Source organism: Cervus elaphus, chromosome 13, assembly GCF_910594005.1.
Source record: "Cervus elaphus chromosome 13, mCerEla1.1, whole genome shotgun sequence".
In the NCBI taxonomy this organism is placed as follows: Eukaryota; Metazoa; Chordata; class Mammalia; order Artiodactyla; family Cervidae; genus Cervus; species Cervus elaphus.
Genome location: NC_057827.1, coordinates 31,729,298 through 31,741,698, shown reverse-complemented (window position 1 = coordinate 31,741,698; position 12,401 = coordinate 31,729,298). Strand labels below are relative to the sequence as shown.

General features: G+C 42.7%; 1 protein-coding gene across 1 annotated transcript in view; it reads left to right on the top strand.

Annotated features, from left to right (window-relative positions):
• FAM189A1 (family with sequence similarity 189 member A1) overlaps nt 1-12,401 on the top strand; it is a 245,153-nt gene that overhangs the window by 38,054 nt on the left and 194,698 nt on the right. The gene's annotated exons all lie outside the window — the stretch shown is intronic.

Below are 12,401 nucleotides of genomic sequence, written 5' to 3'. Positions count from 1 at the left end.
GTGTGCAGAGTCTTAGTTCCCTGACCAGGCATCAAATCCATCTGTGCACCCTGTGTTGGGAGCATGGAGTCTTAACCACTGAACCACCAAGGAAGTCCCCACTCTGGGGTTCTTATACTACATAGTGAAATTGAATTTCTCACCAGATCAACAGGTATAGCCTAAGAAGTATTTCACTTGGAAGTAATGAAGGTGGTATCTCTTGTCCCTGAGTCTGATCTGGCAGTTTTCTCCCGGTCACTTCTCTAGCTTTTGCTTCTCCCTCTCTACTGATCACAAGTTCACCTGAAGCTAAAGCCCAGAGTTCTTCTGTAGGGTCACCATGTCTGATATATTTAAAGCTTACTGTAAAAAAAATGCATACTTTTTATGATTAGAGGAAAATGCAAGTTGGTTGGAATTCTCCTGGAGTTGAAGTTGTATGTGCTGTGGATTTGGGAGCAGATGGACATGCTGCCCAGGAAAAGGATCTTGGCCTTGTTGGACCTGTCCAGCACCTCCTGCCTGGACAGCTGTGGGCGAGTTCCAGCCTCAGTTTCTTCACTTGCTGAGCGGTGGTGAGGAGCCTGTCCTGTGGGAAACCCACGGTCAAGGAGAATTCACTGAAATAGTCTGTCTACAGTGCACAGTATTAGTCGGAGTTAGTACAACTCTTTGTGACCCCATGGACTGTAGTCTGCCAGGCTCCTCTATCGATGGGATTCTCCTGGCAAGAATACTGGAGTGGGTTGCCATGCCTGCCTTCAGAGGATTTCCTGACGCAGGTATTGAACCTGTGTCTCCTGCATTGCAGGCAAATTCTTTACCACTGAGCCACCAGGGAAGCCCGTACAGTGCATAAAACACATGCTAAATCAGGCTCATCTCCTCTTGCTCTGACAGAGCCAAGAGTAATGTAGGAGGGTCTGCTGTCTTTGGGTGGTGAATATGTCACCCAGTTTCAGGGGATAGTTCAGGGTCTTGGCTGTAATCCCTGGCCTTCTGTTTAATGTCTTTTCTTCATTTTCTTTGAAATACCAATGGAATTTATATATTTGATAAGCATGTCAATCTGAGAATTGTTTTCAATTCTTGGGAAGATTTTGGATTTTGTAGGTTTTGAAATCTAGTTGGGGTAAATTCCAGTTTCTCCTTTTTTGTTAAAACAATATAAATCTGTATTTGCTAGTACAGTCAGCCCTGTGTGTCTGTGGGTGCTGTGTTCACAGGTTTAACCAACCACAGATTGAAAATATTCAGGGAAAAAGCCCTCAGAAAGTTCCAGAGAGCAAACTTGAATTTCCCATGCTCTGGCAGCTATTTACATAATATTTACATTGTATTAGATATTAAAGGTAATCTGGCGATGATTTGAAGTGTATGGGAGATTCCTGGGCCTATATCCAGATAAAACTGTAGTTAAAAAAGATACATGCACCCCTGTGTTCATAGCAGCACTATTCACAATAGCAAAGACATGGAAACAGCCTAAGTGTCCATCAACAGAGGAATAGATAAAGATGTGGTACTTATATTCAATGGAAAATTACTCAGCCATAAAAAAGAATGAAATAATGGCATTTGTAGCAACATGGATGGACTTACAGATTATCATGCTAGGTGAAGTAAGTCAGAAAGAGAAAAACAAATACCATATGATATTTGTATGTGGAATCTAAGAAAAAATGACACACATGAACTTATCTGTGAAACGGAAACAGATTCACAGTCAGAGAGCAGACTTGTCGTTGCCAAGGAGGAGGAGCAGTGAGAGGGAAGGACTGGGAGTTTGGGATGAGCAGATGCAAGCCATTATTTATAGGATGGATAAACAACAAGGTCCTACTGTATAGCACAGGGAACTATATCCAATATCCTGTGACAAACTGTGATGGAGAAGAATGTGAAAAAGAATATGTATATGTATAACTGAATCACTTTGCTGTAGAACAGAAATTAATGCAACATTGTAAATCAACCATACTTCAATAAAAAAATAAAGTTCAATTCATCAAGTTAAAAAGTGTATGGAAGGATGGGTGTGGGTTCTGTGCAAATACTGTGCTGTTTTATATGAGGGACTTGGTATATATATGGGGTTCCTGGAGTCAGCCCCTTGTTGATACCAAGGGATGACTGACTGCACGGCATCACAGAAAGTTGTAAAAGTGGAAACTCAGGCTAAGCACTAGTTGAGCTCACTTAATTTGCTCAGCTCATTGGACCTCGAGAGACTTTAACTTTAGGGTGGAAGAGGTTGCTCTTTGGCACATTAGCAACCAAGTCTGCCTGTGACTGCAGCTTCTCACAGAAGCTTCTAGAACAGCTGGTATTGGAGCTACTGCAAGTGTGTGGGAGGTGCTGCTTTGTGTGTCTGCCAGTGGGAAGGTATGGTCATGTTTCTGCCTATGATTCTAAAGAGATGCCCAAACCAAGTGGATTTTTTTCATCATGCGTCTCAGCTGTGATTACCACATGTTAGAAACACTCTTTACTGCTTGTATAACTGCATTTTATTCTTGAAGAATATATTTAAAATATGTTTGCCAGTTTTTGTAAACAAAGATCACATCTTGAGCTTTTTGTTTACCAATGATGTTTTCTGAATAAAATATGTTCCGTAGGTCACAGTGTAGTGAAATAAATTCAAAACTGCTCTCCATAATATAGGATAAACATTAAAAATGGAAGGTTTCAGGCAGTCTTTTAATCCCTTGGCCCTTCCTTCTCCCATGTTTGGTTCTTCCCCAGTCAGTCCTGCTTTTACTCTTTCAAGTTTCTCAAGCTCTGAGCCAGAAATCTGCCTGACCTCCCAAAGCCTCATCATGGTGGTAGATGGCTGTTATTCTTCCCCTGCCCACTTTCCAAATTTTAAATGCTTTTAATGTGAAATTCTGAATTACTTTACATTTTCATGGTCCGTTTTGAAGTCTGGAATGTCTGTGAGGAGTTCTGGTGAAAAAGATATGAGGCATTTAAAATATGTTTCTTTCATGGGTGGGTAAAACTGCCTGCTCCTGGAGAAGGGGACCCTCCTACGCTGTTGGTGGAAATGTAAGCTGGTGCAGTCACTACGGAGAACAGTATGGAGATTCCTTGAAAAACTAAAAAGAGAGCTACCATATGATCCTTCAGTCCTACTCCTGGGTGTATATCCGGAGAAAACTAATTTGAAAAGATACATGCATTTCAATGTTCACTGCATCACTGTTTACAATAACCAAGACATGGAAGCATCTTAAATGTCCATCAATAGATGAATGGATAAAGAAGATGTGGTGCATATATACAATGGAATATTAGCTGTAAAAAAGAACAAAATTGGTGCCATTTATAGCACCATGGATAGACCTAGATATAATCATACTAAGTGAAGTAAGTCAGAGAAAGACAAATACCATCTCACTTATATGTAGAATCTAAAATATGACACAAGTGACCTATGTGCAGAACAGAAATGGACTCACAGTACAGAGAACAGACTTGTGGTTGCTGAAGTTGCAGAGGGTGGGGAGGGATGGAGTGGGAGTTTGGAATTAACAGATGCAAACTATTATATATAGGATGGATAAACAACAAGGTCCTACTGTATAGCACAGGGAACTATATTCAGTCTCCTGGGGGAAATCATAATGGAAAAGAATGTTAAAAAGAATGTATACATGTGTATAATTGAGTCACCTTTTGTCCAGCAGAAATTAACACATTATAAATCAATTAGACTTCAATAAAAAAAATACATGGAGCTAATGTATGTAAATGCTGTGTAAGCTCTAATGTAAAATTTAGTAACCCATTTGAATTTGGTCACATCAATGACCCTCTATAATTTTATGGTCTTGTCCACCTTGGGGAGACTGCCCCTCCCAGGACTAGGGAGTCCCTATAGATAGCAGGTGACCCCCTGCAAGGGAGCCTTGCAAATCCAGACCAGCCTCTCCACACTGAAAATCCCCAACCCTCTCCCCTGCAGGGCTTTCACACTTTGGACACTCTCTGCCGGTCCACCTGCTTTGTCCACCCCTGGGGCCAGGTACCAGACATCTGGGGACAGCCTCTACCCCCTCTCCAATTATTCAAACCCACCAAGGCTACTCCTGCTTACCCTGCCTCGCCCAGCCCATTCTTTCCTATGGGAACCACAACAATGGCCTTATTTCCCCTTCCCCTGCCTCCTGACTGACCCTGGTGCTTCCCCTCGGGGCCCTGCATAGCCTGATGTGCCTCCTATTTCTAGAAAACTGTGAGTGAAAAGCTCTTCCCTCGTGAGGGGCATTCTGTGTCTGCAGGTCTAACCATACCTGATCAAAACAAATCCCATACCTCATCAAAACACCATGCCTATCCTGCCTGTCCACTGGTATTCATGGAGCGTGTGCATGAGAGCACTTGCAAGGCTGAAGGCAGTGATGCTGATGACATGTGACCTTCCTAACATGGATCAGGGTCAGAGCCAGGAGGCAGGTAGAGGAGGGAACTTTTAAAAATTAATTTTATTTATTTATTTAGGCTGTGCTGGGTCTTTGTTGCTGCGATTGGGCTTTATCTAGTTGCAGAAAGCAGGGGCTACTTCCTTGTCACAGTGTGCGGGCTTCTCATTGCAGGGACTTCTCATTGTGGAGCGCAGGGTCTAGGGCATGCAGGCTTCAGAAGTTGCACCATTTGGGCTCAGTAGTTATGACTCCTGCTCTCTAGAGCACAGGCTCGGTAGTTGTGGTGCACAGGCTTATTTGCTCCTCAGTAGGTGGGATCCTACCCAACCAGGAATCGAACCCGTGTCTCCTGCATTGGCAGGCAGATTCTTTACCACTGAGCCATCAGGGAAGCCTGAGAAGAAATCTTGAATTCAGTGTGGTGTCCTTAGGGCTGAGGTATCTGATTCCTCATCCTGATGACTGTTTCTTGACAGGTCCCTAGATAAAGGTCTGGGGATCTTTGTCTAGGTGCTGCAGGCTCCAGTTCTGGAAGTAGATGCAGTTACCCAAGAAAAGCATACATAATGATGAGAGGGTAACAGGCAGAAAGGTCAGGGGTCTCCAAACGGAGGAAATGGGCTTCAAGTGTCAGACATTTTCTTTTATCTCTCCCTTAAGCGGCAGGAGGAAACAAACTACAAGTGTCAGATTTTTTTCCTTCTCTATACAAAAGTAAAAGGAGGTTTCTCTTAAAATTCTGTGTTGCCATGGTGACACCTGGTTCCACCTGAACTTAACTTTTCTCAAGCCTTGAGCTAACCAATGCGATTTTTCTTATGGAAGTGTTTTTCTTAAACTATGTTAATGAAACTATGTATTTGCTTTGGAATTTGCCTTTGTTCAAAATGGTCCCACCTAAGACTAACTTTTTTTCTTTTCTCATACCTTGGGCTGATAATAGCTCAACAAACCAGTATTCATATCAATTGTTTTATGGCTGGGGGACAACACACCTCGTGCCATCCTGTCTCAAAAATGCAAGTTGTGGGAGAGGGGCCTGGTGAACCTCCCTCAGCCTCGAGGTGTGTCTCTTATCTGATTGATAGCTTCCTAACAGACATAAAACATCCGGCTAAAGACTAGCAAGAGGGCACTCTTTCTGCCCCCTTCTGATGTCTCTGTCAGAAGCTTTCTCTATCTCTTTTATACTTTAATAAAACTTTATTACACAAAAGCTCTGAGCAGTCCACTGGCCCAGGATTGAATTCCTCTCCTCCGGGGGCCAAGAATCCTGGCGTCTTTCACGGCTCAGCAATGACCTTTCAGTGAGAACTCATGGCTGAGGACAGAGCTCCGGGAGCTTCAGAGCTTCAGTGGTGTCCTAAGGGAAACTAGGAGAGGAGTGAGAACAGGAGATGGGGGAGTGCTTCCAGAAGTGGGAGAAGAAGAGGAGAGGAGTGTCCAGGGGCCGGGCGAGGTGTGACAGCAGAGCCCACATGGCAAAGACGCCAGGACACGTGAGGACCACCTGGCATCCTCTGGGTTTGGCAAGGAGAGTACTGACTGCCTGGAGCAGCTGGGGCAGAAGCTGGATGGTGGGAGGGAGGGCTAGGATGTGAAGGGGGTGTGGCGAGAGGGAGTCCAGAAAGAGGAAATGCAGGTGGGCTGGAGGGGGAGGCTGGCTGGAGGGAGGGGAGGCTGGCTGGAGGAGGGAGCAGGGTGAGACTTAGGGATGGTGTGCATTTGTAGAGACAGTAGAGAGGAGGGCAACAGGGAGATCTGCTGAGACCCAGGATCTAGGATGCGGGTGGGGAGCCTGGTCTCCTCTGGTGACTCCCCCCAGGGGAGCATCACAGTTGTAGGTGAGGTTACGGTGATGGGAAAAGCCAAGTAAAGACTTATCATCAGGATCTCTGTTGTTGCTGTTGTCACTAAGTAGTGTCTGACTCTTTGGGATCCCATGGATGCCCTCAAGGTTCCTCTGTCCATGGAATTCTCCAGGCAGGAATAATGGAGTGGGTAGCTTTCCTTTCTCCAGGGGATCTTCCCAACCCAGGGATCAAATCTGCGCCTTGTGCATTGGCAGGCAGATTCTTTACCACTGAGCCATCAGGGAAGCCCACCAGGAATTCTTGGTGGTCTTTATCACAGGCTTCTCAGCTGCTCATTTTAGGAAGTAAAACCCCATTCGTGGTTGTTTTAGGAAACACATGAGTTAATTTTTTTGGAAGACAATGTCTGGCACACAGAAAAGACTTTTTTAAAAATATAGTTTCCCTGGAGTAAATGGTGGTTTAAATAAGCATTTATGGGTTTCGCTTGGGACCTAACCTCAACTGTTTGTAGCAGGGTTTCTTTGGGAAAATAATTTCCAGTTCCAAGTAACTGACTCCTAAGTGGAGTTATGGAATGCCGTCTGGGGTCTTGTCAGTGATACACTGCAGTGCCTTTCCTTTCATTCAAAACATATTAAAGAGAAAGAAAAATATCAGTGATAATCCTAAAATTTCTTTTCAATTTCAGAAAGCAGTAGCATTTCCCTTGCCTTTGCCTCTCACCCTGTTGTTAACTGTGTGCGTGTAGCTTCCCATGTTTATACTGGACAGCATGTGTACACACACACAGATGCACACACCCTACCTTTATGTCAGCTTCTGCCACTGGAAGCTCTTATAAGCTCATGTGCTTGCAGTCCCATCACTGGATGTGCAAGAGACTTTTGTTTTCCTGATGGGAAAATCCAAGTGGGGACTCTAGGACTTTTTTTCCTATGTCATGACTCAATCGTGGGATTAGTCATGGTAATGATATGATTGCAAATTCCAGGTAGAATCACAAAGGATGAAGGAGAATTTTGAGAAGAATAAAGCTTTAGGCAGATAAGACAATACACATCCCTTAAGTAATATACAGCTGACCCTTGAATGACACAGATTAGAGCTGTGTGGATTCTTTTCAGTAATATAGCACTTACTGGATCCATGGTTGCCTGAATCTGAGGATTCACACCTGCAGATATGAGGGCTGACTGTAAAGTTATGTGAAGACTTCCACGAAGGGTCAGTGTCTCCTACTCCCCAAGTTGTTCAAGGGTTAGCTGTAATATCATTTTACCCAGTTTTAATTTTTTTTATTGTAATATAGTTCATTTACAATCTTGTGTTACCTTCTGTTGTACAACAAAGTGAATCAGTTATTCATATACGTATATCCCCTCTTTTTTAGCTTCTTTTCCCATTTGGCCATTACAGAGCACTGAGTAGGGTTCCTTGTGCTATACAGTAGGTCCTTGTTGCCTCTTTTATATGTAGTAGTGAGTGTGTACCCAGTTTTTTTTTTAATTTTTAAATTTTATTTGACCGCATCGGGTCTTAGTTGCGGCATGCGGAATCTTTCCTTGTTGCTCACGGACCCTCTAGTTGTGGTGCACCAGCTTAGTTGCTCTGTAGCACATGGGATCTTAGTTCCCTGACCATGGATCTAACTGGTGTCCAAGGAGGATTCTTAACCACTTTGCCCACTAGGGAAGTCCCTACCCAGTTATCTGTAATGGCCGCAGATTACTCTGTTTTATAAACATCATTTATGTAACCATTCTCCTATTGATGGGTTTAGAAATTTCTCTTTTTTTGTCTGTTTGAAACACAAGAATGTAGTTTTTCAATGTAGAGACCTATAATTCAGTGAGTCATGAAACAGCTCTGGCCTGTAGGCTTTCATTGTGGCACTAATTCTCCCGTTATCTGGAATTACAGTTCTTTGTTAATGAGACCTCTGTACTTGATTTGTCATCAGATGTTTGCTGGGGAAGTATCATTTGGCTCAATTCAGGGGCTCTGGTTTTACATCTTTATTTTTGGGCGCCTTTACCATTTGAAACTGGCTCGTTGTCTTTGCAGTGGCACAAGGCCATTGTACCAGATGGCGTGACTGGCAGAAATGTGCGACTCTCGCTTGGTGAGGGAGGCTAGGTTTCTGCTGGGAGTGGGGATCCGGGAGGATGAGCATCCCTTTATGAGTTTAGGAGGGAGTGCTCCTGCTCTGCCAAGTCGTCTTTCTTTTTTCTTCTTTTCAACTGTTAACCTTGAGACTGTAGCTTCTTCTTTTTTGAGGGGAGGGGAAGCTGTACTGCACAGCATATGGGATCTTAGCTCCCTGACCAGAGATCAAACCCAAACCCCCTGTGGTGGAAGCTTGGAGTCTTAACTCTTGGACCACCAGGGAAGTCCTGAGGTTGTAGCTTCTTATTTTGAAGGATTTAGAGATGCTTTATGCATCTTGATGGGATTTTTATGGAATGGAATCTCAGTGGCTGTGAAACAATACCACTGACCATCCAGTATCAAGAATACCCTTGGGACCTTCTTGGTGGTCCAGTGGTTAAGACTCCGTGCTTCCACTGCTTGGGGCATGGGTTTGATCCTTGGTTGGAGAAATAAGATCCCACATGCCTGGCAGAAAAAAAAGGAAGAAAGTTTCTTGAGCTGAATAGAAATGAAAATCAAACTTTAAAAATTTTAAATAAAGATTTTAAAACTAAAAAAGGATACCCCTTCACAAGGATGTCTGCTCCCTGAGAGCAGGAGTCCTGGCATCTGTCTTCCTCAGCTAGAAGAGCACCTAGGACATAGGCTGAATTCAGTAGATGTGTCTAGTGAATAGGTGTCGAGATCTCTGCAGGGCTGGTCAGAGAGGTCTCAGTTACTTTGTACAAGGTCATTCTCATTGAGTCTCGTCTCTTGTAGTTTCAGCAATGAACCCGAGAGGGTGGAGGCCTGGGTGAGTAGTAGGGAACCCCCAAAAGGCCACAGTCCAGGGTGCTGAGCTTTAATCTGTGGGTTAGAGAATGAGCTTGAGTGGGTGGACCCTTGAAGTTGTGTACAGAAGCTTATGTCTTGTGTGTGTGTGTGTGTGTGTGTGTGTGTGTGTGTGTGTGTGTGTTCATTTTTCTGAGAGCTTTCGTCAGCTTCTCCATGGCCCACCAAGAACTCAGGTGACAAGACTAGTTGGTCTGCTGACCCTTCTGTTGGCAATGCTCTGATTCTGCACCCAGGTGAGGAGATGAGGCAGGTGTTCGCCATCTCTAGACATGAGGGCCAGCCACACTGTACTTTTTTATATAAGGGACCTGAGCAACCTTGGATTTGGATGTCTGAAGGGTGTCCTGGAACCAACCCCCCAAGGATACTGTAGTAAGTTCTGCCTTTCATTTCACAAAGAACTAAGTTTCAGTAAGAGCAGATGAGGATAAGGTGGACGAAGGTCCACCTGGGGTGAAAGAGGGAAGAGAACTGATCGATTGTTTATTCTTCTAAGTATGTTTTAGATGTATTTGTTTTTCCACTCGTCTGTTGAGGGAGAGGCTCATGGGAAGCAGTATTTCTCAAGCTTGTTTTTTCCTCATTTTCTTTATTCCTCTATAGATGGACTATAGGTTGTTTCCATGTTGTGGCTGTTGTGAGTAATGCTGCATGAATGTAAGAATACAAATATCTTTTTAAGATACTGATTTCATTTCCTTCAGATAAATACCCAGAAGTGGGATTGTTGGATCATATGGAAATTGTATTTTTAATTCTTTGAGTAGCCTCCACAATCCTTCTCCACAATCTATGATGGCTTGTACCAATTTACATTCTCATCAGCAGTGCACCAAGGGTTCTCTTTTTCTCTGCATCCTCACTAATACTTGTTATCTCTTCTCTTTTTCATGATAACTGTTTTAACAAGCATAAGGTGACATCTCATTGTGGTTTGGGTTTGAATTTCCTTGCCAGTGAGTGATGTTAAGCATCTTTTCATGTATTTGTTGGCAATTTTTATGTCTTCTTTGGGAAAATGTCTATTCAGTCTTTTGCCCATTTATAATTTGGATTATTTTGTTGTTGTTTTGCTATTGAGTTGTTTGAGTTCTTTGTATATTTATATATTAATCCCTTATCTGGTATATGGTTTGCAAATGTTTTCTCCCATTTTGTAGATTGCTTTTTCACTTTGTTAATTGTTTATTTTGCTACATAGGAGCTTTTTAGTTTGATGTAGTCCCACTTGTTTATTATTGCTTTTGTTTCCAGTGCTTTTTGTGTCATTTCCCAAAAAATCATTGCCAAGACCAATCTCAGAAAGCTTTTTCCTTAAATTTTCTTCTAGGATTTTCTTGGTTTCAGGTCTTACATTTAAGTCTTCAGTTTATTTCAAGTTAATTTCCATGAGTGGTATGGAAAAGGGTAGAGATTCATTCTTTTGAAAGTGGGTATCCAGTTTTCCCAGCACCATTTTTTGAAGAGACTATCTCTTTCCTGTTGTGTGTTCTTGGCATCCTTGTCTGAGATTAGTTGACCATATATGTGTGTATTTGTTTCTGGACTGTATTCTGTTCCATTGATTTGTGTGCCTGTTTTTATGCCAATGTCATACTGTTTTGATTATTGTCCTTTTAATAGAGTTTGAAATTAGGAAGTGTGATGCCCCCATTTTATCTTCATTCTCAGGATTGCTTTGGCTGTTCGGGGTCTTTTGTGATTCCATACAAATTTTAGGATTGCTATTTCTGTTTTTGTGGGAAATGCCATTGGGAAATTGATAGGGATTGCATTAAATTTGTACATCACTTTGGGTAGTTTGGTCGTTTTAACAATATTGATTTTTTCAATCCATGAACATAAGATAAATAAAAGATATCTTTTAATTTACCTGTTCCTTCATCACTTTCTTTCATCAGTGTCTTATAGTTTTCATTGCACAGGTATTCTTGCCTGGAGAATCCCAGGGACAGAGGAACCTGGTGGGCTGCCGTCTATGGAGTCCCACAGAGTTGGACATGACTGATGCGACTTAGCAGCAACAGAAGTAGCACAGGTCTTTAACCTTCTTGGTTAAATTTATCCCTAAGTATTATATATGTATATTTTGTGATGCTATTTTAAATGAGATTGTTTTCTTAATTTCTCTTTTAGGTAACTCACTGTAAAGTGTACAGACACAAAATGGAATTTTGTATATTGATTTTGTATCCTGCAGCTTTACTGAATTTATTAGTTCTAACAGTTTTTTAAGTGAAATCTTTAGAATTTTTTTATAGAATTTTTATTTATAAGATCATATCATCTGTAAACAGAGACAGTTTTGCTTCTTCCTTTCTGGTTTGGATGCCTTTTATTTCTTTTTTTGTCTGGTTGCTGTGGCTAGGACTTCCAGAACTATGTTGAATAGAAGTGGTAAGAGTGGTCACCCTTATCTTGTTCCTCTGGTCTTTGCTGACTGGCTTTGGGGGAGAAATAGCTCCATCAGGTGGTCCAGCTAGAAAATCTGAGGCTTCCTCAGACTTTTTCTACAGGTGTGCCTGCTCCACACTTTGTGTTCCTTTTTGGCAGGGAGTTCTGAAGACTGTCTGCCATCTCTCAGTCCTGTAAAGCCAGGGGAGGTGCTAAGAGCAGATGACCTCCGTATTCTGGGTGGAACAAGAGGGCAGTGGACTTCTTGGGCCGTGTCCTGCACGGCTGGGGAAGCTCGGCACCCCTTCACCCTCTGCTTTATCTGCTGAAGACACAGTGGGCTGGGCTGGCTTCGTTGGCGCCGCACAGTGCTGCCTCGTGTAAACTGAAACATGGAGCATTGAAACTGTTCCTCTTACTCTATTCAGTGCCTCTGCTCTTGGTTTTTTTGCTTCAGTGCTCTGTTGGTACTCTGCTGGACTCCTGGACTCCCACGAAGGTACTCTTGTCCATGCATGGATGGTCACACTCTGTGTTCTCTGGGGGATGATGGTAGAAAACCATTCCATCATCTTGATAACATCACCATTGCTTCTTTTAAAGCCACTCATTTTTGTTCATGTGATGGAATTATGTTTATTGACAATCCTCAGGTTACACTTGAGCTCCTGTTTAGCTTAAAGGGACCTTCTTATCTTTTTTGAGTTTATGTGTGTATGTAAGAATAGTGTCTTTTATTGTAGATTCCAAGAAATGTGATTCTCCAAGTAAATGTACAGATGTGTTTTCCTGA